Source organism: Pan troglodytes, chromosome 18 (genome assembly GCF_028858775.2).
Source record: "Pan troglodytes isolate AG18354 chromosome 18, NHGRI_mPanTro3-v2.0_pri, whole genome shotgun sequence".
In the NCBI taxonomy this organism is placed as follows: domain Eukaryota; kingdom Metazoa; phylum Chordata; class Mammalia; order Primates; family Hominidae; genus Pan; species Pan troglodytes.
Window position 1 is genome coordinate 27,705,773 of NC_072416.2, and position 27,379 is coordinate 27,733,151.

Below are 27,379 nucleotides of genomic sequence, written 5' to 3' on the forward strand. Positions count from 1 at the left end.
TGAGCTATTAACCTGCCACTGCACTCCAGCTTGCGTAACAGGAGACCTTATTTACCAAAAAAAAAAAAAAAAAAAAAGAAGTAAATAAACAAGACTTTAATTACATTCGGCCCTAAGCACATACAGTAAAAATTCAGTGGATGCAGGTCTCAGGTGAGGTCAGCGAAGCATTATGCTCAGCATTTGATGTCCAAATCACAAACAGATCATGAAATACTTACATGTAGAAATAACTAAGACTTTGCTGGGCGCAGTGTCTCATGCCTGTAATCTCAGCACTTTGGGAGGCCAAGGGTGGGTGGATCACGAGGTCAGGAGTTCAAGACCAGCCTGAACAGTATGGTGAAACCCTGTCTCTACTAAAAAGTACAAAAATTAGCCGGGCTTGGTGGCACACGCCTGTAATCCCAGCTACTTGGGAGGCTGAGACAGGAGAATCGATTGAACCCGGGAGGCAGAGGTTGCAGTGAGCTGAGATTGTGCCATTGCACTCCAGCCTGGGCAACAAGAGCAAAACTCTGTTTCAAAAAAATAAATAAAAAGCATATTTAATATAAAATATAGCTTTATATTGGGAAAGGCTGAAAAACTTAATTTCATAAGACAAACTAGAAAAAATAAAGCTTGACGAATATTTCCCATTTGTAAGTATTAGTCTTCTCTACAGGACAAGCTGAAACACATATTAATTTTTTAAAAGAATTAAGATTTTATTGACATGATTGATTAAAAGGGGTATGGGAATGTAGTTAAAACTAGTAAGAAGCCTTGAACTTGTGCTTAAAGTCACAGTTTAAATCTCAGCTCCACTCTTTCCTAGCGAGGTGACCTTGGGCACATTATCTTCTTTGAGCCTCAGTTTCCTCATCTGCAAAAACGTGATAATAACAGCACTTAATTCACGAGTCCACTGTGAGGACTGAATGAAGCAACCCAAGCAAACCACTTAACATGCTACTAGGCACGAACACTCAGCACACATTAGCAAACTTGTCATCTGCAACTTCGCAAACTCCTTGAATACTGGACTCGGAATGGCCCCATAATATCTCATCTATAATAACTAACTTCAGTCTTCCATTCATTCACACATACAAAAACCATTTACTGCACATCTAGTCTGGGCCAGGTAACCTTCTCTATGCCCTGGGGATCAAGAAAGACACATAAAGATTCAGATTATGAAATTATGAGAGGTCATTTTTTAAATGTTCAGGCAAATTACATTAATTGCTAGAAGAGTCGTAAGGAAAAGGATATCGCATTCTGAAGACTGCACGACATGCTGGAGTAAGGATCCCAGGCCAAGAAAGCAAGTGGGGAGGGGGTCAAAGGAAAGCAGCTCCCTAAAGTGAAATCTGCCATCTACTGAAAGCTGGGTGTGAATTCTACCTGGTTCTTTTTCTTCTGGCTAAACCACACTTACTTAATATTGTGTAGCTTTCTCATGACGATCATTTGAAAGCTGACCTCAACTTATTTATTTACTTATTTAATTATTGACATGGAGTATCACTCTGTCACCCAGGCTGGAGTGCAGTGGTATGATCATGGCTCACTGCAACCTCCACTTCCCAGGTTCAAGTGATTTTCCTGCCTCAACCTCCTGAGTAGCTGTGATTGCAGGTGCATGCCACCATGCTGGGCCAATTTTTGTATTTTTAGTAGAGACAGGGTTTCATCATGTTGGCCAGGGTGGTCTCGAACTCCTGGCCTCAAGTGATCTGCCCGCCTTGGCCTCCCAAAGTGCTGGGATTACAGGTGTGGGCCACGGTGCCCAGTCAAACTCAACATATTTACTTGGGAGACGATCTTCATCCTGGGGAAAAACACAGAGTATCTGTAATTATTTCTCCAGTCATATGTTATGATCATATTCCACGAACCAAGCACTAGGGACCTAAGAGCAATCAGGTGTGTAAGAATTTAAAATTGGAGCAAATATGGCCATAAATGTGTTTTTCAAATGACTCTGGTCTCAGCATGAAGAATACTGAGGAAGGATAGATGAAGGTGAAAAGTTAGGAGGCCACAGGAGATGGCCAGGTAAGGTGAGCTCCAGATAAGAGCCTGAGCTCAAGGGGGTGGCATCTGAGAGGAGGAGGAGAGGTGCTTTGGAAGTAGGATATACTCAGTATTTTTCAAACAGCAGTTGGGGCCAGGCACGTTGGCTCACGCTTGTAATCCCAGCACTGTGGGAAGCTGAGGCAGGAAGATCGCTTGAGCCCGGGGGTTTGAGACCAGCCTAGGCAACACAGACCCCAGATCTACAAAAAAGACAAAAATTCACCTGGCTTGGTGGCGCACTCCTGTAGTACCAGGTGCTCGGGAGGCTGAAGTGGGAGGATCATTTGAGCACAGGAGGCAGAGGTTGCAGTGAGCCAAGATCCTGCCACTACACTGCAGCCTGGGTAACAGAGCAAGACCACGGTCTCCAAATAAATGAAATGCGAAAACCATTCTGAGCCTGCAGCCGCCAGATTTCACCCCCACACCAGACTTTGCTGACCCCTTATCTATGTACAAGTGAAGTCCATTTTCCCATGAAACTTTAGTCCTTTTTAATCACTTCCCAAATCCAAATTCTTCTTACTCAGAAGGGGGATTTCTGTGCTTTCCCAACTTGCATTTCAGAGGTTGAGAGACGATGGCTTTTCAAGACTTTGCCAAATTGCTCCTTTTCAATCCTTTCAGCCATTCTGGGGCCTTGAGAGCAGGGGCTCATCTTTCTACCACCAAGGGCACCCCCAACCCAAGGATAGCAAATATGTGGCCGAGGCGCCAACACTAACATCAAACATCAATGGCTCCCACTGCCCCTGGGCTCACAGGGCTGTTGGTTTTTGGTTTACAATTTCACATGAGAGATCACTGTTCTGCTGGCTTTTACACTTGCACACTGACTGATACGTCAATTAAAATGAAAAAATGAAGCATGGAGAGAATTTTTAATGAACTCATTTTCAATGCTGGTTACCAGGAAATATCTGAATGCATTTTTGAGAAATAAGAGACTATGACGAATCTACCAAGAAATCTCAATACTGTATGTAGGGTAACAACATAAACATTACTGCGTGCAACGTGATTTGTATTCACAGTGAAATTACAGAGCCTAAGCCCACCCAGGGCTAGGCAATGGATTTCATTCTGCTGGGAATCTGATTTTGTGCAACACTGTCACCTCCCGTTACAAGTATTTACAAAATCCACCTGAGCCTCTGAGCCCAGTTTGGATGCAATAGTTTGATTTCATAGTGAGCTGGAGGACTATTGAATGAGTTTTTAACTGTTTTATCTCATTAGATTAGCTGTCTTCTTACATTTCTGGGGATGAATCTACAATCTACCTAATTGGATTTTTAAAATAAAGGACTCGGCCAGGTGTGGTGGCTCACGCCTGTAATCCCAGCACTTCGGAAGGCCAAGGCAGGCGGATCATGAGATCAGGAGTTCAAGACCAGCATGGCCAATAAGGTGAAACCCTGTCTCTACTAAAAATACAAACATTAGCTCGGCGTGGTGGCGTGTGCCTGTAGTCCCAGCTACTCGGGAGGCTGAGGCAGGAGAATCACTTGAACCTGGGAGGTGGAGGTGACAGTGAGCCGAGATTACACCACTGCATTCCAGCCTGGGTGACAGAGTGAGACTCTGTCTCAAAAATAAAGTAAAATAAAATAATAAAGGACCCTCTGAAACTTAAAAAACAAATTGTTATACTTGCCACAAAGCAGTTTAAAAGTCATAAGAGAGTTCAAGAACTCTAAAGGGATGGTATTGGGAAAAAATTGTTCCCATGCGTAACACTGAAAAGAAAAAGGATACTTATCAGGGGGAAATGATTCAATAGAAAATATTTTGGCAATGGTGTGGGAAAAATAGGTCTAATAGTTCTATACTCTGAATTATTTCCCCAAATGATGGTATTTTGCCCACATATTTACAACTTCTCTAAGACATGGTAATAACATTTATTTCTTACTTTAAACAACAGTAACAAAACCCTTCTCAATCTTAATCTTGATAATATTATTTCAATTCCAGTGACTAAGATGAACAGTTACAGTTTACTCTAAATTGAATTGAGGTTTATCATTTTCCTGCACATGTAAGCTTATCCACTTGGCGTTTTGGTCGGTCAGTTGGTTTTTTCCCCTCTGGCACATGAAATGGAATCTATTTGCTATCCCTGCTCTAACCATGTGGACTGTCTCAAAGCTCCAGCAAAGATTCCTGCTCATGGCAAAGTCTGAAGGAAACTGCTTCTCCACCACCGACCACCTCAGTGGCCTCCCAGAAATTCCAAGTGCCTCATTCCCCAGCCTGCTCCGGTCACTCGTGGTACCTGCTTGGACCTGGAGGCAGCTGAGTTTGAGATATCAAATGTATTTAAGTAGGCAAAAGTATGTGAGAAAATTTTGTAAAATACTGTGATGCAGACAGTACATCCACATAGAGCTACTGCCTAAAGAGAAGGGAGCTCAGGAGGAGTCCAGTTTATTGCTTTGGTGAGGCAGCCAGGGGCTAGGAGTTGCTGAAAAGCCACACAGAAAATCTAAAGCAAAAGTGCCCAAGGCCAGGCCACACAGGGTGGGGGGCTCCCTCCACACCTGGGCTCTGACTCAGTGCTGTGACTGATGGCTGCTCGGGAGGCGCGCAGCGTCTGAAGACAGGTTGTGCAGGCTCCCTTCCAAACTAGGTCAGCACGTTTGGACTTTGACAAGCTCATCCCCATAAAAACAGGTTGTAAATGATCATTAAGTTCTCAGTCCAACTTAGAAGGACTCATTTAGCTCACAGATTATCTAAGAGACAGCCCTGGCAGGGGCCTATTGAGTTTTCCCAGCCACTCAGAAAATTAGTGAAAAAAGATCTAGGAGGTAACGGTGGTTCTTAACCAGAGCTACATACGACGATCATGGGGCCTCTGAAAATAATACAGGTGATGCCACTTACATGAAATGGCCAGAAAACGGGACTCGATAGAGACAGAATCTATAGAGGTAGAAAGTAGATGAGTGGTTGGCCATGAAGCTGGAGGGTTAGGAACAGGGATTAACTTTAGAAGGGGCAAGAGGGCTCTTATTTGAGGTGATGAAAATGTTCCACAATTGGATAGTGATGCTGGTTATATAACTCTGTAAATTTACTAAGAATCATTTTGTATACTTAAAATGGGAAAATTTTTGAAATAGGTCAGGCACAGAAAGATGTATATCCCATGTTATTCATACGTGGGAGCTAAAAACAACAAAGCTCCTAGAAGTGCAGTAGAATTGTGGTTATTGGAGGCTGGGAAGGGTAGGGTGGAGGAGAGGATGGGGAAAGTCACAGCTAGATGGGAGGAATAAGTTCTAATGTTCTGTAGCACTGTAGGATGCATAGGGTTAGCAAAAATTTAGTGTATATTTTCAAAAAACGAGAAGAGGATTTTCATTGTCCACGACACAAAGAAATGATAAACGTTCAGGTGATGGACATGATAATTACCCTGATTTGATCATTACACATTGTGAAGATGTATCAAAATATCACTCTGTATCCCATAAATATGTACAAGTATTACCTGTCAAGTAAAAATAAAAGGGAAAAATGGGTGAATTTTATGACCTATAAAATATACCTCATAAAGTTGTCAAAAAAGCCCAATAATACGGATGCCTGGACCCCAACTCAGAACAAATGAATCAGAACCTCTGGGGGTGGGGCCTCGCATTTTTTTCTTTAAAGCTCCTCAGGAGTTTCCCAAGTGCAGCAAGCATTGAGAACCACTGCAAGGAGAAGGCTCGGGTAGCAACAGCTGGCAGAGTGAGCAGCAGGACAGACTGGGAGGGTAGCAGCCTTAATGCACTGCAGCACCATAGTCTCCGGGGTCCCTGTGCCCTAGGCCATAAATGCCCTGATTCTAGGGCGGCCCGGAAGGAGCTCGGAAGTGCACGATTTAAATTGGCTTTACTCTCTTGCCCTCAGGCAGAATAAACTCAGTGATAAGAAACAGAGTGATAAGAAATGACTCTGGAGGCTAGGCGCAGTGGCTAACGCCTTTAATCCTAAAACTTCGGGAGGCTGAGGCAGGCTGCCTGAGTCAGGAGCTGCAGACCAGCCTAGGCAACATAGTGAAACTCTATCTCTACTAAAAATACAAAAATTAGCCAGGCGTGGTGGCACGTGCCTGTAATCCCAGCTACTCAGGAGGCTGAGGCAGGAGAATCGCTAGAACCCGGGAGGTGGAGGTTGCAGTGAGCCGAGTTCGCACCACTGCACTCCAGCCTGGGTGACAGAGCAAGACTCCGTCTCAAAAAAAAAAAAAAAAACCAAAAGAAAAAGAAAAAGAAAGAAATGGCTCTGAAGTCAAATCAGACTCTGAATCCCTGGCCTAGATGCTCACAGGTACACTTTACTAAGCAACGTTTCCTCCACTGTGAAATGGGAATAATCATAACCATAAAATAATAATAATAATAATGATACCACCACCATAGTGGTTGTTTAGGAACACCATGTTATGTACTTCATTTAATGTGTTTGGTGGCACCTAGTGAGGGTTCATGGAGTGTTAGCTATTCTGAGAATTACAACAAATAATAACAACCTTCAGATAAATCCCAAGTCTTATCTAAGAATGACCTTTCCAAACTTATCAAGCTGTTGTAGCTTCTCTCCGGAAAAAGTGGCTGTTGAGCCCAGACCACACAAAGACAAAAAGCTAGTCAGACTTAGAGCAGGAGTAGCGCAGGACGTTCAATGAAAACACAGGATTGGTTGTGATAACACTGTGTGGGATGGCACCAAAGAGAATCACAGGCAAACGATAAACAGAAACTCAGGGACAGAATATGTGGAGAGTTAGTGAACCCTGCATCAGAAGCTAACGTCTTAAGCTGCTGGGCTTCCCACCACTGCTAATGAGGCTACAGAAACACCTGCACCAGCAGATCTCAGCTGAACATTCATAGATGAGCAAAAGCAAGTCCCCAGGTATAAACCACATATCCTAGGATGGACTTCATCCAAGGCATTGAGGATCTCAGATCTTGGTTAATGTGGCCATTATTTATGGAGCTCACGCTAAATGTCAAGAAATGGGAAGGAATAAAAAGGAGGGACAAATGACACACAGTCCCCACCTTTGGGAGCTCATGGGAAAGACAGAGATGTCAACAGTCATCCTTGAGGAGAGCTCTATGGGGGCACAGATAGAAGAGCAATGAGCTGTGTGGCCAGGACAGCAGGGAAACAGTCCAAGTGGACCTCAGATAAGTCAGGACAACTAAACAGCATGGGGAGAAGGGTTTGGGGAGGAGTGTGTACTCAGTAGGGGATAGAACAGGAGGTGGCTGCAAAGAAAGGTTTTGCCTGCCATGGAACTAGGGAGCAACAGAGAACCACTGATGGTTTTTCTTTTTTCTTTTTGAGACAGAGGCTTGCTCTGTGTGCTAGGCTGGAGTGCAGTGGTGCGATCTCGGCTAACTGCAACCTCCGCCTCCTGGGTTCAAGCAATTCTCCTGCCTCAGCCTCTCGAGTAGCTGGGATTACAGGTGCCCACCATCACGCCCAGCTAATTTTTTTTGTATTTTTAGTAGAGACGGAGTTTCACCATGTTGGCCAGGTTGGTCTCGAACTCCTGACCTCAGGTCATCTGCCCGCCTCTGCCTCCCAAAGTGCTGGGATTACAGGCGTGAGCCACCGCGCCTGGCCTGATAGTTTTTCAATACTCGAATGGCATCAGGCCTCCAGCCACTCCCACACCACCTGCCTACCCTCTAGCTGATTGCAGTGTATGAAAATCGGCCTTGTGTTTGGCACCACCTTGGTGCCTTGCAATCTACTAGGACCTTTATGTACTGTGGCTGATGGATTCATTCATTAATGAAGCAATTGCTTGGGAGTTAAAACTCACTACCCTGCTGAGATCTGAAACACATGTGGAAAAAAGCCAGGTATAGGGATTGTACACATAGGATACTCTGTGCGGTGACCTTCAATAACATGTAAAACTCAACCATGGAAACAGAGACAAGAACAAGGCTTGCTGGGGCAGAAGGGTGAAGGTGAATCTCAAAGGGGACAAGGAACTTTTTGGATGATGGAAATGTTCACTATCTTCGTTAGGGTAGTGCTTATGTGCAGGTGTAGACGTTTGCCAAAACCCACTGATTTGTACTCTTAAGATGGGTGTGCTGCACAGTGTAAATTTTTACCTCCATTTAACAAAGTAATTGTGGCATGAAAATCACAAGATGCAGAACACATATGGAGTGTACGGTGCCACTTAGAAAAAATGAAAGGTAATGTTTTTCTTAACACGTACGCTCACACTCACACTCAGGGAAAAGCATCTGGGGTTTCTGAGCAGCTGTCCTGGTGGCTGGGTGGCAGGTGCTGCATGTGGCACAGAGGAAAGTCACTAATGCAGAGGGAGAGGGCGCCAGCCCTGAGGGTGGCAAGGTGTGGGGATGAGCAGAGGCCCATGGGCACCAGTCTGGCCCTAGTGACGCCCTAGGCCAGGCCTGTGCATTGCCAGGCAACATCCTACCCTTTGCGACCCTCTGAGTAGGCGCTGCCTAGCAACGCCTCATTGTGAATGTCTGTTTTAAAGACAGGGCCTCCGCCGGGCGCGTTGGCTCATGCCTGTAATCCCAGTACTTTGGGAGGCCAAGGTGAGTGGATCACGAGGTTGGGAGTTCAAGACCAGCCTGGCCAACATAGTGAAACCCCGTCTCTACTAAAACTACAAAAATTAGCCGGGCATGGTGGCACATGCCTGTAGTTCCAGCTACTCGGGGGGTGAGGCAGGAGAATCGCTTGAACCCGGGAGGCAGAGGTTGCAGTGAGCCGCGATTGCACCACTGTACTCCAGCTTGGGCAACAGAGAGTGAGACTTTGTCTCAGTTAAAAAAAAAAATTTAAAAAAAAGACAGGGCCTCCCTGACTTGCCCAGACTGGACGCGAATCCCAGTGCACTGGATGCTTTTCACGAAGGACAGCAGATCAGTTCTAAGATCCACCAACGTCTTCCTGGTTTGGGGGCCCTGGCTCTGGCTTAGGCCGTTCCATGGGGCGAGTGGGCAACAATGTGACTTCCTTCATCAACCACATCTCAAATGTGCTGATACAGGGAACAGACAAGGGGGAAGAGTTCCCTAACTGTGAAATCAAGGACACTGAAGCATGTGTGGTCTTCATAGAACCACTGAATGAGACATTTCAACATAGTCAAACCGCACCTATGGCCAAGCCTAGAGCAGATCCAATTATGGAACTAGAAACTGAGGTATCTCAACTGAAAGGAAACAACAATAGTTTTGAGGCAGAAATAAAACATCAAAAGATAACTGAAGAGCAGTTGCACAGTAAGATGCAACTACTTCGGTCTTTACAAGACCAGAAACAGGAAATGGATGATTTTAAATGCCAGCAAGAGCAAATGAATATCACACACACCCAGCGCTTTTCAGCCAAAGATGAAGAAATTAAGAACTTGCAAAATGCAAAACAACAAATCAAAACCCACCTGTGTGGAAAACGAGACTACATTCAAACAGACCACGATGTTTTTCAAACAACAGAAGCTGAGTGTCTTCATACAGAAGATGGAACTGAAAAGCCTGATTCATGTAAACTGGAAACTGAAAGATTAGTGAAAGGAACAAAAGAACAAGAACTGGAGATTAAAGTTCTACATGACAAGAATATGACTTTAACTAAATGGATGGATGAGCCGTCCATCAGTGAGGTGGGCAAACTCACTCACATCATCCAGCAGGAAGATGTGGAGGTGCCGGGCCTTCAGGCTAGAACGGCTTCAGCCTCTGACACCAAGGGTGTTGCTCACTTTCAGCAGCAACTGCAAGCACCTGCTTTGGAAACAGAAGAACTATCAGCTGTTTGGAAAGAGGTAGCTAGGGAAAACAGCTATCTAGAAAGAGAGTATCACCATGGAATGGATGTAACTGCTGACAACGAAGGAGGCCTGTGTGAGCTACAAGAGGAAAATAAAAAATCACCCACTAGTAGTGGTCAGGAAAGGTTTATAGACAATGTTCTGAAGTCATCACATCTCAATCAAGAAAAAGATATTGAAACAGATGCATTAAGTCAGAAATGTCAGCCTTTAGCGACAATTCTGCAAACATCCAGCACTGGTCATAACATTGGAACTGTTACTAACAATCAGTATGAGGGGCTTCCACAAGAACTCGATATCTTAAAACAGCCCGTTAAGAAAGTGGACGCGTGGAAAGAGAAGCTGGTGACCACAGTGCAAAATATGCAGCAGGGAGCAGCCCAATCCCAAGAGGAACTTTGTCAACTTCAGGCAAAGCTTTTAATTGACAGTGATGACGATTCTCAGTGTCAGATGAACCACAGAGATCTGATCCAAAAATATGAAGGGAGTGAAACTCAACTCAAAAACCTGGGGCAGGAGTTAGCACACACGCAGCACAGCATCAGGCAGCTCTGTGACGGCAAAGACAGTCTCTTCCCACAGCTGGATATTTTACCCCAGCAGCCCAGAGAAGCACTTTCTTCACACACCGCAGAATCTCTTCATGCAAGTGAGTCTGCTCTATCAAGTGAGTCTTCTAAATTGCTCCAGCAAGAGATCGAGAAGCTGAGAAAATCACTGCAGGAAAAAGATGCGACCATTAGATTCCTCCAAGGAGACAATCAAAGACTGTCTGATTCCATTGCTGCCATCTCAGAACGAGAAACAAAAGAACACGAGCAAATGCATTCAGAAATTCAGCAGCTGAAGGAGAAACAAAATGCGTTAGACAGGTTACTTCAGGGAAAAAACCTTTTCATCAGAACCAAAAATAGTCTAATACATTCGTTGAGAGAAAATCTCACTAAAAAAATGAATAAAAATGAACTTTTGAGGCAGGCAGTGAGAAATCTGAAGAAGAGAATAACAGTTTTAGAAATGGATACGGGTGAACTAAAACAGGACAATGAAAAAATCACAGAAACATCCAGGGAAAAGAAAATAGAATATCAGGAGCAACAAATCAAAGAACTTGAAAACCAAAATGTGGTCCTACAGGAAAGGCTGGATAATTTCCAAAGGAAATGCATACAGTTAGCCAGCAGCACAGAAGGAAAAGTCGACAAACTCCTAATGAGAAACCTCTTCATTAGTTATCTCCACACACCAAAACACAAACAACATGAAGTGTTACAAGCAATGGGAAGCATCCTGGGTATCACAAGGGAGGAAATGGAGCCGCTGTTTCAGGAAGAGCATGGCACTGCTACCAGGTGGATGACTGGGTGGCTTGAAGGAGGATCAAAAAGTGTCCCTAAAACACCACTGGGGCTGAATCAGCAACCTGCCCTTAATGGTTCTTTTTCAGAACTTTGTGTTAAATTTCTTAAAACAGAATCTCTTTCATCTACTCTTCCAACAAGTCTTCCTCCTCATAATTCTCCAGGAAAGATCAAACTCGCTAAAAATGTACAACAAAGTTTAGGAAACACCCCAGCATCCATACCCAGAGGAGCAGATGCCAATCCCTGCCCCTCTGCTCTCTCTTAGGAGCCTGGCTGGATTTGGACCTGGTGGGTCGGGGCATCATCTGTCAAATGCTGCTGCAGAGGCTTTGCCCGCATCTGCACCTCCGCTGATGTCACCTGGCCAGAGTGCAGGAGCTGGGCTGATAGGCTGTCAAGGCAACAGATGATTCTCAGAGACTATGAAAGATCAAGCCATGCTGTGTATCTACTTTATCACTAATGGCCTTTTGGAAACAGTCATTTCATTTTCAGTCATACTTTCTTTAAATTTAATAAAACTATTCCAAGGAAAATTTTTAAGAGTCTCTGAAGGACTGGCCGGGTGTGGTGGCTTATGCCTGTAATCCCAGCACTTTAGGAGACCGAGACGGGTGGATCTCCTGAGGTCAGGAATTCAAATCCCGTCTGGCCAACATGGTGAAATCCCGTCTCTACTAAAAATACAAAAATTAGCTGGGTATGGTGGTGTATGCCTGTAATTCCAGCTACTCGGGAGGCCGAGGCAGGAGAATTGCTTGAACCTGGGAGGCAGAGGTTGCAGTGACCTGAGATCGCGCCACTGCACTCCAGCCTGGGCGAAAGAGCGAGACTCCATCTCAAAAGAAAAAAAAAGAGTCTCTCTGAAGAACTGTAAAGGTATTCACACAAGTTCACACTATGGTTGCTTCTTGTGAGGCTGGGTGTTGGCCAGACTGAGGTTGTGTTTGAGGGATAGTTGAAGTAGTTTTATAATGCTTTCAGTGTTTTATAAGGAGCAGGTATTTTTGTGTGCCTTCGGTAATTAAAATATTCACGTGTGTTAAGGATCAAATATTGTAAAATACACGAGTGTATAGTTGGTATATAAGAAAAACAGATGAACAGCAGAAAAGCATAAGTTGCATAAAAATTAAAAAATTTAAAGTTCAGCATGAAGTGACTCACACCTATAATTCCAGCACTTTGGGAGGCTGAGGGGGATGGATAGCTTGAGCTCAGGATTTCAAGAACAACCTGCGCAACATGAAGAAACCCTGTTTCCAAAAAAAAAAAAAAAAAAATAGAAAAATTAGCTAGGTGTGCTGGTGGGCACCTGTAGTCCCAGTTACTCAGGAGGCTGAGGTGGGAAGGTCAAATGAGGCTGGGAGGTCTGGGTTGCCATGAGCCGTGATCACAACACTGCAATCCAGCCTGGGCAACACGGTGACAGCCTGTCTCAAGAAACAAAGAAAAAAAAAAAGTAGAAGTTCTGTTTTTTGGCTATGTCCTACTCTTTTCCATTTCCCAGAAAACTATTATTAATCTGTATTTTTTCCAGATCTTTTAAAAATATGTGCATGTCTGTATTAATGATAGTATATTATTCTCTGATATGCTTTCTAAAAAAAAATCACTACACTTTGGAGATCTCTTAAAATGTGAAGGACTCCATTTTATTCCTTTTAAAAGTAGAATTTCCTCCTATAGATGTCCTCCAATTCATTTCAACAGCTCCTATTCATCAGCGTGTAAGCAGTTTGTGCCCCAAATGCTATCAAATGTCCGTGGTCAGCTCCCTTGAGATCAATTTCCTTAAGGGCCCCTCCAAATCTTTATCACTTTCCTCAGGCATGATCATGTCTTCTACCCTCTTGCAGACATTAAAGACCAGCAGTCAAGACCCCCATACCCCCTGCCTATATCCCACCATCCTCTCTTCATTCATCTCTACTCCTTCCCTTTTGCTCAGAGGAAAAGGGATCCAGCTTTGCAGTTGAAGGCTAACAGTCCCCTGGGCATTACCCATTCAGACTTCTTCAAAGACCTCATTCTACTGATCTCCCATTCTGCTTTGTCTTTCATCTCTCTCTATCCCTAAGCACGCAAGTATGTCCATTTTTCCTGGCACATCACATTCTCCTTTCTGCTCCTCCAGCAACCAACCACTTTATCTGTCTACCTTTCACAGCCAAGCCTCTGAAAGATCACTATCTCATTGTTCATTGACTTGTTTTTGAAAGCTCTACAAAATCTTGTCTCACTCATGCCCCAGCTATTTTCTGTTAAATCCAATGCATCCTCTGTTTACTTAACCTTTCCGTAGTGCCTGATAAATATGAAACACCACATCTTCATTCTTTACATTTTCTCTGCATTCTTCATTTTTAATGATACCACTCTCCCTCCTAATGTTAGAACCTTTTTTCTTAGTCTCTTTGTGGCTTCTTGTTCTGACACTTCTTTTTTTGGAGATGGAGTTTTGCTCTTACTGCCCACGCTGGTGGGCAGTGGCGCAATCTCGGCTCACTGCAACCTCTGCCTCCCGGGTTCAAGCGATTCTCCTGCCTCAACCTCCTGGGTAGCTGGGACTACAGGTGCCCACCACCACGCCCGGCTAATTTTTTGTATTTTTAATAGAGATGGGGTTTCACCACGTTGGCCAGGCTGGTCTCGAACTCCTGACCTCCTGACCTCAGGTGATCCGCCCGCCTTGGCCTCCTGAAGTGTTGGGATTACAGGTGTGAGCCACCGCGCCCGGCCGTTCTGACACTTCTTAAATGTGAATATTCTCCAAGATACCATCATCAGCTAACAGGATCTTCTTACTCTGCTTGCAGTCTCAGGACAAACTTATCCACTCCCATGATTCAACTTTCACTGGTATGCCAATGACTTCTGAATGTCTATGTCTAACCTCATCCTTCTCCTGATTCTACACTGGTTTATCTAATTGTTTGCTGGATACTTCTATCAGGATGTCCATGGGCTTCTCAAAATCAACATGTCTAAAAAGAAACTCAATATATTCCATTATATCCTTATCACCCAAGGATAAGCCCTCAGAATCATGATTGATCTGTCTCTCTCTCATCCACTGCATATCCAATGAACCAACAGATATTTTCTAATTCTTTCCTTTTTTCTCCTGTTCCCATGGCAGTGGTCCATTCCTTCCTGTCCCCTGTACCAACTGGTACAGCTGACTCCCTGCTGATCTTGCTGGTTCCACCACTGGCCCCATCTTGAGTCCGTTCACATTGCTGTGAGGGTCCACTTCCTAGGATGAAAATCTGATAATGTTACTTCCCTGCTTAAAATTATATGAAGTTCCCACTGCCTGGAGTCCAACTTTAACAGGATATTTGAGGCCTTGCCTTTTTATCCTTGCTCTTTACTGGGGACCTACAGACTGGTCTCCCCTCAGCCACATCTGACAGTTTCTTTCTTTCTTTCTTTCTTTCTTTTTTTCTCATTTTTTTGAGACAGATTCTCTATCACCCAACCTGGAGTGCAGTGGCATGATCTTGGCTCACTGCAACCTCCACCTCCTGGGTTTAAGCGATTCTCATGCCTTAGCTTTTCAAGTAGCTGAGACTACAGGCATATGCCACTATGCCTGACTAATTTTTGTATTTTTAGTAGAGACAAGGTTTCACCATGTTGCCCAGACTGGTCTTGAACTCCTGGCCTCAAGTGAACTGCCCACCTCAGCCTCCCAAAGTGCTGGGGGATTACAGGCGTGCCACCGTGCCAGGCCTGAAAATGTACTGACAGGTTCTTAATAGACATTTGTTGACTGGAATTGGTAATTGAATAATTCAATTCATAACTAAACAATTCCATAACAATTAAATAAACAAATGAAACATACAGAAAACTCATATAAAGAAATACAAATATAAGGACACATTCATTTCCACCTTAATGAAAAAAATTTAAATAGCAAATTTTTAAAACATACGTAAGCAACTAAGGTGGTGGCAAAAGGCGATACTCATCACGTCGTGTATAATGACATGCATTATAGTGCAGCATCGCTTTCTGGAGAATAAATTAAATGATAGCATTATCATCTTAGGAAATTTGGAATTACTGTCAAAAATAAATATTAATTTCCTATAAATGTAGGAATTCTAAACTCTACAGAATTCATTGGAAAAAAATAATTTAGGATAGAACAGATATAATCGTAACAATGGTGACTACCACATCAGACAGAAGTGACAGCTAGATGACAAAAGGGATAAATCCAGCTCAAACCAGCAAAGCCAGCTGGATGACAATTATGAGTGCAGGTGAGAAACAATGAGCACCTGATGAAGGTAACAGGAAGGACAGCCACAGAGAAGGAGAGACCGAGTCAAAAGATAACCAAGGAGGTAGCACTGCCAGATCACAGTAATAGCCAGGGTATAGAAGACAGAGGAGAGGCTGGGTGCAGTGGCTCATGCCTATAATCCCAGCTCTTTGAGAGGCCAAGGCGGGCGGATCATGAGGTCAACAGATCTAAACCATCCTGGCCAACATGGTGAAACCCTGTCTCTACTAAAAATACAAAAATTAGCTGGGTGTGGTGGCGTGTGCCTGTAATCCCAGCTACTTGGGAGGCTGAGGCAGGAGAATTGCTTGAACCCAGGAGGTGGAGGTTGCAGTGAGCCGAGATCGCACCACTGCACTCCACCTGGCGACAGTGCAAGACTCTGTCTTAAAAAAAAAAAAAAAAAAGAGGAGAAACAGGGGGACTGCCAAGTGTATGGTGAGTAACATGAGGGCATTCAATACCCTAGGGCAGGGGTCAGAATACTTCTTATTAAGGGCCAGAGAGTAAATACTATAGGACCCGTGAGTTGTATGGATCACTATTCCAACTAGGCAACCCTGTTGCTGTAGTGTGTGGCTGTGTTCCAATAAACCTTTTGTATAAAACATGCAATGGGCTGGATTTACCCTGCAGGCCAAAGTTTGGTGCCTTATGGACTAGGGGACAGGGGGAAACGAAGCCAATTTGAGGATGAAGTTCATGGGTTCAATTTCATTTTATTTTGAATTTTTTTTATAATAAAATGAAAGAATGGAGATGAAATCTCCCTCTGTTGCTTAGGCTGGTTTTGAACTCCTGGGCTCAAGCGATTGTCCCGCCTATGAGTTCAAGTTTAGCAGGCCATGTCAGCAGAGACATTCAAGACGGAGATGGCGGCATCACTCTAGGGATGAAGAGATGCCAGCACTGGAAGCATAAAACAGAGTCATCAATCATGAGGTGATAGTTATGGAGCTGAGATGACCCAGGGAAAAGATCTCAAAAGAGAGGAGACGAAGGACATCTTTCTGTCCCAATATAAGGACAGATACCTAATGTTACTTCGGATCACTATGGCCCTGGAAAGGTAGAAAGATTACAATCTAACCTTTTTTTTTTTTTTTTTTTTGAGATGGAGTCTTGCTCTGTCACCCAGGCTGGAGTGCAGTGGTGCAGTGGCGCGATCTTGGCTCACTGCACGCTCCGCCTCCTGGGTTCATGCCATTCTCCTGCCTCAGCCTCCCCAGCAGCTGGGACTACAGGCGCCTGCCACCATGCCTGGCTAATTTTTTTTTTTGTATTTTTTTTAGTAGAAATGGGGTTTCACTGTGTTAGCCAGGATGGTCTCGATCTCCTGACCTCGTGATCTGCCCGCCTTGGCCTCCCAAAGTGCTGGGATTGCAGGCGTGAGCCACCATGCTCAGCTACAATCTAACCTTTTTAAATTCCTACTTTTACTATATCTATCTATCTATCTATCTATCTATCTATCTATCTATCTATCTATCTATCTATCTATCTATAGAGAGAGGTGGGGTCTCACTATATTGACCAGGCTAGTCTCAAACTCCTGGCCTCAAGTGATCCTCCCATCTTGGCCTCCCAGCGTGCTAGGATTACAGGCATGAGCCACAGTGCCTGGCCACTAAACTACTTTTAAGGAGGGCTCCTATTTTTAAAGTGGGGCTTTCATTCCCTTTTCCAAGATAAAAAAATTTAAAGTTTCAAATTTGTAGATAAGAAGGAAACTTCCCACTGGCCAGAAAATGAGGCAGGTCTAAAATAAAGTGACTATCAAGTTGTCTAGGTTTTGTTTGTTTTTTTGTTTTTTTGGACGGAGTTTCGCTCTTGTTGCCCAGGCTGGAGTGCAATGGCGCGATCTCGGCTCACTGCAACCTCCGCCTCCTGGGTTCAAGTGATTCTCCTGCCTCAGCCTCCCAAGTAGCTGGGATTACAAGCATGTGCCACCATGCCCCGCTAATTTTTTGTATTTTTAGTAGAAATGGGGTTTCTCCATATCAGCCAGGCTGGTCTCAAACTCCCGACCTCAGGTGATCCACCCGACTTGGCCTGTCTAGGTTTTTTTATTATGAAATATTTTATACACAAAAACCATATAGCATATATATGGGGTGTAATGAATAATTACAAAACATATGTATCCATCCACATCTCAAGAAGTAATTCATTACCAACAACACTGACAACTTTTCATACCATCGGCATTAATCTGCAAATCAGAAGTAAAGCAGGCAGCCTGCAGCCAGATAAAACCTGCAGATTATGTTTTATTTGGCTAATACAGTGAGTTTCTTTTTTCTTTTTGGTTGCCAATATTTAAATATCAAGAAACTTCACATGGAATTCAGCATTCTGGAGTATCATTAAAAATGGAAGATGAGGCTTCACTACTCCCACATTCACCATGACAATACGTGGCCATGTTCCCCTTTGAATGAATACGTACTCACCAGTTCACTACAGTCCCCCCATTCCCTACTGTCCTATACCCGCCTCCCACTTATTTAGTTTACTGGCCCTTGCACTTGAGTTTGTGACCCCTGCTTATACAATATAACTGTGGTTTCCAACCTTTTGGAATATGGAAAATATTCTTTAAAGTAAAAAAATTTCACAGACTCTCAATAGGTACTTATACTAAGACAGGTCCACAATCCCTATCTACCATTTTGAAATCCAAAAAGCTCTACAAAATAAGTTTTTTTGGTAACTTATTTGGCAACAAAAGTTGACCTGAGTCGACATGAAGCTATGTATAATCTTTACGCATCCATGAAGTGTGAAAATATTCATACATTTTGCTATAGTAACAATAATATGTTTGACTATCGGGTGTTGTCCCAGAGCCCAGAGCATTATATAACCACATCATATGTGCATTATTACTTTTAGAAAAATCTGAAACAATCTGAATTCTGAAAGTTATCTGACCCCAAAACTTCCAGATAAGAGACTGTGACTCTATTGTACTTTTAATATCTAACTTTAAGGAAAGACACATACACCAAGCAGAGAGGAGCATGATTTTTTTGAGTCGGAGTCTCACTCTGTCACCCAGGCTGGAGCGCAGCGGCAAGATCTTGGCTCACTGCAACCTCTGCCTCCTGGGATCAAGCAATTCTTCCACCTCAGCCTCCGGAGGAGCTGGGACTACAGGCACCTGCCACCACACCGGCTCATTTTCGTATTTTTAGTAGAGACGGGGTTTTACCATGTTGGCCAGGCTGGTCTCAAACTCCTGACCTCAAGTGATCCGCTCGCCTCCGCCTCCCAAAGTGCTGGGATTACAGAAGTGAGGCACTGCGCCTGGCCAGGAGTAAGATATTTTAAAATGGATTTGTACTTCATTAATTACTATGGCATCTCCAACATTTGAGAAAGGGAAATAGAATGATATAGGCAAAACATCCTGTTGTCTGACAAAAACATGTAAACTACATAATAAGGCCATGAAAGCTTAGATCGAAAAGAAGCTGCAATGACACAGGATTTGTTTCCACCCCTGCTCTATGCAGAGGTTGATGGAATCCACTCAGACTGAAGCAAAGCACACATTACCTACCCCTTCTCAGAAATACTGTTCAGAGTTCCCCTAGAAAAGGCAGAGTGAAGATCAGTGGGAGGAAAAGGACACAGTGGAGTGGGTGAGGGATGCAGAATGTTACTGCTGGCAACGTAAGGATAAGGTTTGTGATCATCAAATACAGGGAGGGCTGACTCGAGGAAGTGAGATGAGATTCATTCAATGCAGCAGCAGGGGACTGTTCTGGGACCAGCAGGTAGAGACACATTTTGACTCTGAGAATTCAGCGAGGTAGTGAGTCCTCGACTCCTGGAGAAGGTCATCAGATCTCTGTAATGAGAATTTACAGCTGTTTCAGAATGAGAAACCTGGGTTTGGGTCCATAGCTCTGTCATTTACTAGCTCGATGACCCCTTTAATCGCTGGCATCCTCTGTTAAATCAGGAATAAATAACATCATGTCTGAGGCTTGTTGTGAGAAAGGAGTGAGATAAATGTATGCAAAGCACCTAGCCCTGCACCTTCATAAGCACAGATGTTTAATAAACATTCATCCTTCCCTGGTGAAGAGGCAGCCCAGTTCCTGTACTCAAAATGACATGACAGCCACCATTTAGAAGCACTGATACAGCCGGGTGCGGTGGCTCACGCTTATAATCCTAGCACTTTTGGAGCCCAAGGCGGGTGGATCACAAGGTCATGAGATCAAGACCATCCTGGCTAACACAGTTAAACCCCGTCTCTACTAAAAATACAAAAAATTATCCGGGCGTGGTGGCGGGCGCCTATAGTCCCAGCTACTCGGGAGGCTGAGGCAGGAGAATGCAACCTGGCACGCAGAGCCTGCAGTGAGCCAAGATCTCACCACTGCACTCAAGCCTGGGCGACAGACTCCATCTCCAAAAAAAAAAAAAAAAAAAAAAAAACCCGATTCAAGTCTCGCCTCAACCACTTAGTAGCTGTCTAATTTGGCAAGTTACGTTTTCTTCTAAGAAAGAAGTGATCATTGTCAGTAGGCGAGAACCAAGCCAGGAGGTTTAGCACAGCACTTTGTAAACCAAACCACCATAGAAATGTTGATGAGTATTACTATTAGACCTTTTAAAGACTTCAGTAAAGGGGCTGGGTGCAGTGGCTCACGCCTGTAATTCCAGCACTTTGTGAGGCTGAGGTGGGAGAATCACTTGAGGCCAGGAGTTCAAGACCAGCCTGGCAAACATGATGAAACCTTGTCTCTAATAAAAATACAAAAACTAGCCGGGCGTCATGGCGGATGCCTGTAGTGCCAGCTACTTGGGAGGCTGAGGCAGGAGAATCATTTGAACCTGGGCGGTAGAGGTTGCAGTGAGCTGAGATGGCACCACTGCACTCCAGCCTGGGTGACAGAGCAAGACTCCGTCTCAAAAAAAAGAAAAAAAAAAAAAAGAAAAGAAAAAGATTTCAGTAAAGGGAATAATGAGCTGCTCTTCAACAAATGCAAATAACTGAAAATGCTGAAAATGTAGTAATATCAGGGTACATTACAGGGAAAAATAAAATAACAGGAACTGTTAATTTCTGAGTCCTTCCAGACAAGCAGTTGCCAACTGGTGACCCACACATTTTGTTTAGTTCTATGGAGTGTAAGGGTAGCTGCTTAATGCAGATTTCAGGCCCTTCTTGAAAATTACAAAGGTGGACCACACCGGGCCTAGAGCCACTTTGGTAGGTCCTGGTCCTCCAGGTCCCGTGAGATCCTCATCTGGCCCAAGTCACTGATTTTACTAGCTTGGCCCTCTAGGAATTTGGGTTTATATCCTTGGCTTTCTAAAAACAACTATCTGGAAAAGCAGTTGGACCTCCAGAGGAAACTTCGATCACTGAAGAAATCAATACCGCCTGACACACTCCCCACCAGAGCCTAGGCACTATGCTCTCTTAGTTATGTTCCTCAAATTCCTTCTGTTTGACACTTTCTCTTCATACCTTCAAGCTCCTCATCCCAGTGTATTCTTTTCTCCCTATTTGGGTTATCACTTCTCCCAAAATACCAACTGTATCCACTGGATTATCTGCATCTAAGGGTTTCTAAGAAACAGGAACTTATCTTTTAGGCCGGGTGCGGTCGCTCGTGCCTGTAATCCCAGCACTTTGGGAGGCCAAGGTGGGCAGATCATGAGGTCAGGAGATCAAGACCATCCTGGCCAACATGGTGAAACCCCGCCTCTACTAAAAATACAAAAATCAGCTGGGCGTGGTGGTGCACGCCTGTAGTCCCAGCTACTTGGGAGGCTGAGGCAGCAGAATTGCTTGAACCCGGGAGGTGGAGGCTGAAGTCAGCTGAGATCACGCCACTGCACTCTTAGCCTGGGCGACAGAGCAAGACTCCGTCTTAAAAAAAACAAAACAGTAACTTATCTTTTTTCAGCAGGACTACGAACGAAAGGCCCACCATGACCTTTACTGCTTGCCTGATTACCATCCATTCTCCCTGCCTGCTGGTGACAGTGCCCCAGTTTACCTTAGGGAACCAGCACTCCTCCACCTCAGTCCATATGGCTTGAGTGGTGCTGACTCAAGTCCATTTCTGGGGAAAGGTATAGGACCCAGAATAATTCAGAGCCGATCCTGGTACTCTGTCACAGTGACTGGGAGAAGAGTTTTCTCTCTCTGGGACTCGGAAGACTGGGAACTCTCCCAGTGGACTGTCTCTCTTTGGACCTGCCCAAAGAGTGAAACCCCTGGATGCAGCCAAATCTTCAGCCACACTACTCTTGGACTCTTGTGATTACTTAGGAGACAACTAATTCCTTTCTTTGCTTGAAGAAGTTTTAGGTTTTCTTTATGGCCAAGAGACCTAATCAATACAAGTAGTATTTGAAAGCAGTGTTTAAAGACGGATGACAAAGTCTCTGCTCAGATTTTTCATCTCTGGGTAGCTTTTGTTACCTCCCTCCATCTAATGACAGCTAGGTTTTGTTCAGTGCATTAGCTATCCCTCCATAAGCACACATCTTCCGTATATAAATTATTTTTGTTTGCCTATGTTTCTTTTCAAGCATTCAAGCAGCACCAAAGGAACATGGAGAAGTAGCTGTCTCCAAATCCAAGAGGAAGAAGACTTTTTAAACTGGCACAAGGTGTCTCCCAGTTCTAAATTTCTAAATGTCAAGAACTTGCAGCAGCAGTCAAGTTCCCAGGAATACTGGTTTCTGAGACTGCACCACCTCCGAATTCCCTCGCAGGCGTTCTGAAATTCACTAAGCAAATCCGACTGGCTTTCATATATCCCTTTATTTCTTGCTACCATGCACTTAAAGGACTCCCAACAGCGGGTCAACCCGGAAAGTCTGACAATGCTGCCCCCCACAGCACAGCGCTCGGCACAGCGTTAGGGACAGAAGTCATCGGAGTTTTAGCACAGGGCAGCGGTCCCAGGCTGGCTGTGTCCTCCGGAAGAGAGGAGAAGGATCGGGTGTAGTCCTCGCAGGGCAGTGCTCGCCGGGGTAGGGACAATGGGCAGGGGGCACCCGAGGGGTTGCTACAGAGGAGGCAGCGGCCCGTCCCAGATGGTCCCCAAGGACCAGGGGGCGATTGAGCAGCAGCGGGCATCCCGCTGGCCTCGGGCTGGGCTGTGGTTCGGTCCGGAGCCGACCGGCCCATAGTCAGGTCGGCCACCTGCTAATGAGGTTGAACTGCTTCTTCAAGGCAGCGGCGGCGGCAGCCCGCGGGGCGCCGCCTGGCAGGCAGGGCTACACCCAGACGGCTCCTACATGGCTTCACAGCTGAGGTGACCGGCGGCTGCGACGGCTGCTGTAGCTACCCGGGCCATTGACCTCGCTCTCTCGCGTCACTTCCGGCGCGCCGTCCACCTTCCCTCTTGGCCGACCCTTCGGGGCCGAGGCCAGCCGAGCCGAGTCCAGCTGGACCGATCGGAGCCGAGCCCAGACGAGCCCGATCTGGCAAAGATCGCGAGGACCAGGGCGCAGAGCAAAGTGGCCTCTGCGTGACTTTGCCCCAGCCCTTGGTACCTCAGGTTCAGCGACGCCATCCACCTGCCCTCTGGCAGATGGTGGCTGAGAGGTCCTTGAAACAGGCAGAACATATTAGCTATAATAGTCAAATATTTACCACATTGAAATTTAGTGGGATTCTCATGTATTTTAAGGGTCCCTTCCACTCTTCCAAATTCCAAGTCACGTGGTTTTCGTCTCCATCAGATCACTCGTGGTGTGGATCTTCAGGGAAGTTATGGGGAAAGGGAGACCAGCAGCCTGCCCCATGGGTGGCCATCCTCCTCCCTACGGGAGTGCCAGGCAATCTCCCCAGTGCTGGGGTCCACTCCTGGTAAGTTCATTTTGTTTAGGGTCCAGCTGGGGCCATTGAGCCCCTTGACCGAATGCAAGCAGCACTGCGAAGCAAAGCCCAGGGTTGTCAGTTTGGGGTTTTCCATCGAGAGAGAAGTTGAACAACAAATGCCATTCCCTGTCCATTTTATTTTTTTCATCATCAGTGACTAGGCCACTGACTGCCAGGGATGTGCATTTCTTAGGGGTCAGGAGAACAGAGAGCAGCAGCAGGGCAACCGTGCCACAGGAAATATCACTACCCTTGCTAGAACAATTACTGTTAGGACACAGGCAGGGAGCCATTCCTAAATCTTCCTGGGGTGATGGGTGATGCTCTCCTTCCTTGCCACAAACAACGTAAAGGATTGTTCCCATGACTGTGCTGGGGGCACACTTTCCTAACAGTGTCTCTATGGCTGTCCCAAGCAGCTAGTGATGGTCACAAGGCTAGACGCAGTGACCAAAAAGTTCTAACCCGAACATCAGTGAGTAGAACTCAAGCACCCACCGGTTAGGATGTTGTGTTGCTGCTGCCCCCAGGTGGGAGCCTCAGAGACCACGTGGCGGACACACAGGCCACACCTGATGGCACCTCCCAAGTTCAAGTGTGGCAAAAAAGAGAGCTCTGCTAATAAACTGAGCAACTTCCATTCAACTCCTGGGATTCATTCTGATTGGAACAACCTGGTTAGCCCTTCCCCCAATCCCCACCACCCTCTGAAGCATGACAAGGTGATTTTGGGTGCCAATTGGCCAGACCTTGGCAAGTTTCCACCCCTAGAGTCAGGCAAGGAGCCTTGCTTTTTTTTCTTTTTCTTTTTTTTTTTTTCGAGACAGACTTTCGCTCTTGTCGCCCAGGTTGGAGTGCAGTGGCACGATCTCGGCTCACTGCAACCTCTGCCTCCTGGGTTCAAGCGATTCTTCTGCCTCAGCCTCCTGAGTAGCTGGGACTACAGGCGCGCACCACCATGCCCAGCCATTTTTTGTGTTTTTAGTAGAGATGGAGTTTCACCATGTTGGCCAGGCTGGTCTTGAACTCCTGACCTCATGATCCACCCGCCTCGGCCTCCCAAATCCCGCCTCGGTGGCTGGGATTACAGGTGTGAGCCACCGCGCCTGGCCAGGAGAGAAGCTTAGTTTTCCATAAGAAGCTGTAGCTTTTTTTTTTTTTTTGGAGACAGTTTCGCTCTTGTTGCCCAGGCTGGAGTACAATGGTGCAATTTCGGCTCACCACAACCCCTGCCTTCGGGGTTCAGGCAATTCTCCTGCCTCAGCCTCCCGAGTAGCTGGATTACAGGCATGCGCCATCATGCCTGGCTAATTTTTATTTTTAGTAGAGATGGGGTTTCACCATGTTGGTCAGGCTGGTCTCGAACTTCTGACCTCAGGTGATCCACTTGCCCCGGCCTCCCAAAGTACTGGGATTACAGGCATGAGCCACCATGCCGGCTTTTTGTTTGTTTTTTGAGACGGAGTTTTGCTCTTGTCCCCTAAGCTGGAGTTCAATGGCACGATCTCAGCTCACTGCAACCTCCACCTCCCGGGTTCAAGTGATTCTCCTGCCTCAACCTCCCTAGTAGCTGGGATTATAGGCGCCTGCCACCATGCCCGGCTAATTTTTGTATTTTTAGTAGAGACGAGGTTTCACCATGTTGGCCAGGCTGGTCTCAAACTCTTGACCTCAGGTGATCCACCCACCTTGGCCTCCCAAAGTCCTGGGATTACAGGCGTGAGCCACCGCGCCCAGCCCACTCTAGCTATTTTTTATAGAAGAAAGAGATACTGGAGAGCCAAAGCAACAATTGTCCATTGTAGCCTTTTGGGGAGAGATTCCATGGTGAATGCCTAACTTTTGGCCCCCAATATTAATGTCCAAGAGCTTTTACACTTCCACAACTCTTCTCCTGACTTTGTCAAAAGATGCAGTCTAGTTGGCAGTGAACTTTCTCTGGCTGGGATATGGCTCAAAGACTACCCCAGCATTGTCTCTTGCATTAAGGTATCATTTAGCCTGAGATGGCTAAGCTTGCAATCTCCGGACTCCACTCTGTCATAAACTTTCAGATCCTCAACCAGGAACTTACATGGAATGAGCTGGCCCTGGAGGTCAGCTGGAAGATGACCAAATTCCTCTGAATCACCAGCTATTTTGAATCAAAGGCTCATCCAACAACAAAATGTATAAACCCATCTGCCTCCGCCTTCTTCCAGTCACCCCCAGTCTCACTGTCCAGACCTGTGGGATTAACACCGTATAGTACTTGCTATTAACACTTACTATCCACTAACACCCGTGGAATGTGGACACTGCTAAGCTGGGAGACGATGCTTGTGCAATAGTTTGTATTACCCTTTTGGCAAAGGACCACTCCAAGAAAATGGTGTATTTCATCCCATCAGCACTCCCCCTGGCAAAGCTCTCCACCCTTAGTCATTCCCCTCTTGTCATTTCTACTGTGGCTATCAATGAGATCTTGTGCCTCCATTAGAATACTGAGCTAGCATTTGATATTTGACCTCACTCCAAGGTGTGTATTCTGGGTTTCTGTTGTTGATTTTCCTTTTAAAAAAATGAGTGCAATTCGAAGTTCTTAAAGTATATCTGTTTCCTGCTTCCAACAACTGACAGATAACAAAATGGAATATACAAACACATTTTTAATTTATAATGTATATTAAACATTATTATACATATACAACTCACAAGGGTTGCTTCTGGCTGGATTCTCTGCCCATCGCCCGAACACTGAGGATTCTGCTAGTTGTTCTGCCCTGAATTAATTATAGCTATAAAATTTCATCACCAGCAAGAAACCAGGCGACTTCCCCAGTACATCTTGAATTTATACATATATTTTGTACTAGATTTAGTACAAAATAAATCCAAAACATCTTGAATATGCCTTATAATGAAACAGACACACGTGAACCCACTCCCACGTGAGAAACTGAGGATGTGTCTATGTGCTCCTTCCCTGCCTCTCCCTCCCCCTCTTGTGTGCTACCCTCCCGGCTCCCTAAAGATCACCAATATCCTGATTCTTTTTTATTTTTTTTCTCATGTCTTGCCTTTTCTGTACAGTATTTTACCATATATGTACGTTTCTCTAAACAACATTAGTTTTACTTGGTTTGAACTTTACAAAAGTGTTGTTAGACTTCCGTCTTTCACTGAACATCGTGTTTCTGAGATTCAGCCATTGATGCTGCTACTTGGTAGCTCTAGTTCATTTATGATCACTGCTACATGGCTTCCTATTGTATTACTTTTCCACACACTACTTCCCTCACTACATTTCTTTTCTTTCTTTCTTTTATTTATTTGTTTATTTATTTTTTTGAGACGGAGTCTCGCTCTGTCGCTCAGGACGGAATGCAGTGGCGCCACATGGGCTTACTGCAACCTCCGCCTCCGGGTTCAAGCGATTCTCCTGCCTCAGCCTCCTGAGTAGCCAGGACTAAGGCGGCCGCCACCACGCCCGGCTAATTTTTGTACTTTTAGTAACAACGGTGTTTCACCATATTGGCCAGGCTGGTCTCGAACTCCTGACCTCAGGTGATCCGCCCGCCTCGGCTTCCCACAGTGCTGGGATTACAGGAGTGAGCCACTACGCCCGCCCCCGTCACTACATTTCGAAGGCAATTTTGGGGGCAAAGCCCTCAGCACAGTCGCTGGCAGAGTCAGCACACAACAAAATTTTGTAAAATTGAATGACACTGAGCCCGGACTGAATGTAACAACTTACACATGTTGCTTCTGGCTGGATTCTCTGCCCTTTGCCCGAACGCTGAGGATTCTGCTAGCTGTTCCGCCCTGAGTTAATTATAGCTATAAAATTTCCCGACCAGCAAGCAGAAACCGGGCGACTTCTCCAGACACCTAAGACTACGCTTCCCAGAAAGGATTGCGATACTCTCCTACTGTTTAGTTTCTTTTTCCTATCGTCAAAT

At 45.3% G+C, this 27,379-nt stretch overlaps 1 long non-coding RNA gene and 1 pseudogene across 1 annotated transcript; both read right to left on the reverse strand.

Moving 5' to 3' along the window:
* Positions 1-696: 696 nt before the first annotated feature.
* LOC112205871 (uncharacterized) lies at positions 697-27,334 on the reverse strand. The gene is made up of 3 exons (XR_010152317.1): positions 27,175-27,334; positions 19,140-19,430; positions 697-868 (listed from the first exon to the last, which is right to left on the reverse strand). It is a non-coding gene; the product is annotated as an uncharacterized LOC112205871 (long non-coding RNA).
* On the reverse strand, positions 15,670-17,999 carry LOC134808787 (protein GVQW1-like; annotated as a pseudogene).
* Positions 27,335-27,379: the final 45 nt, after the last annotated feature.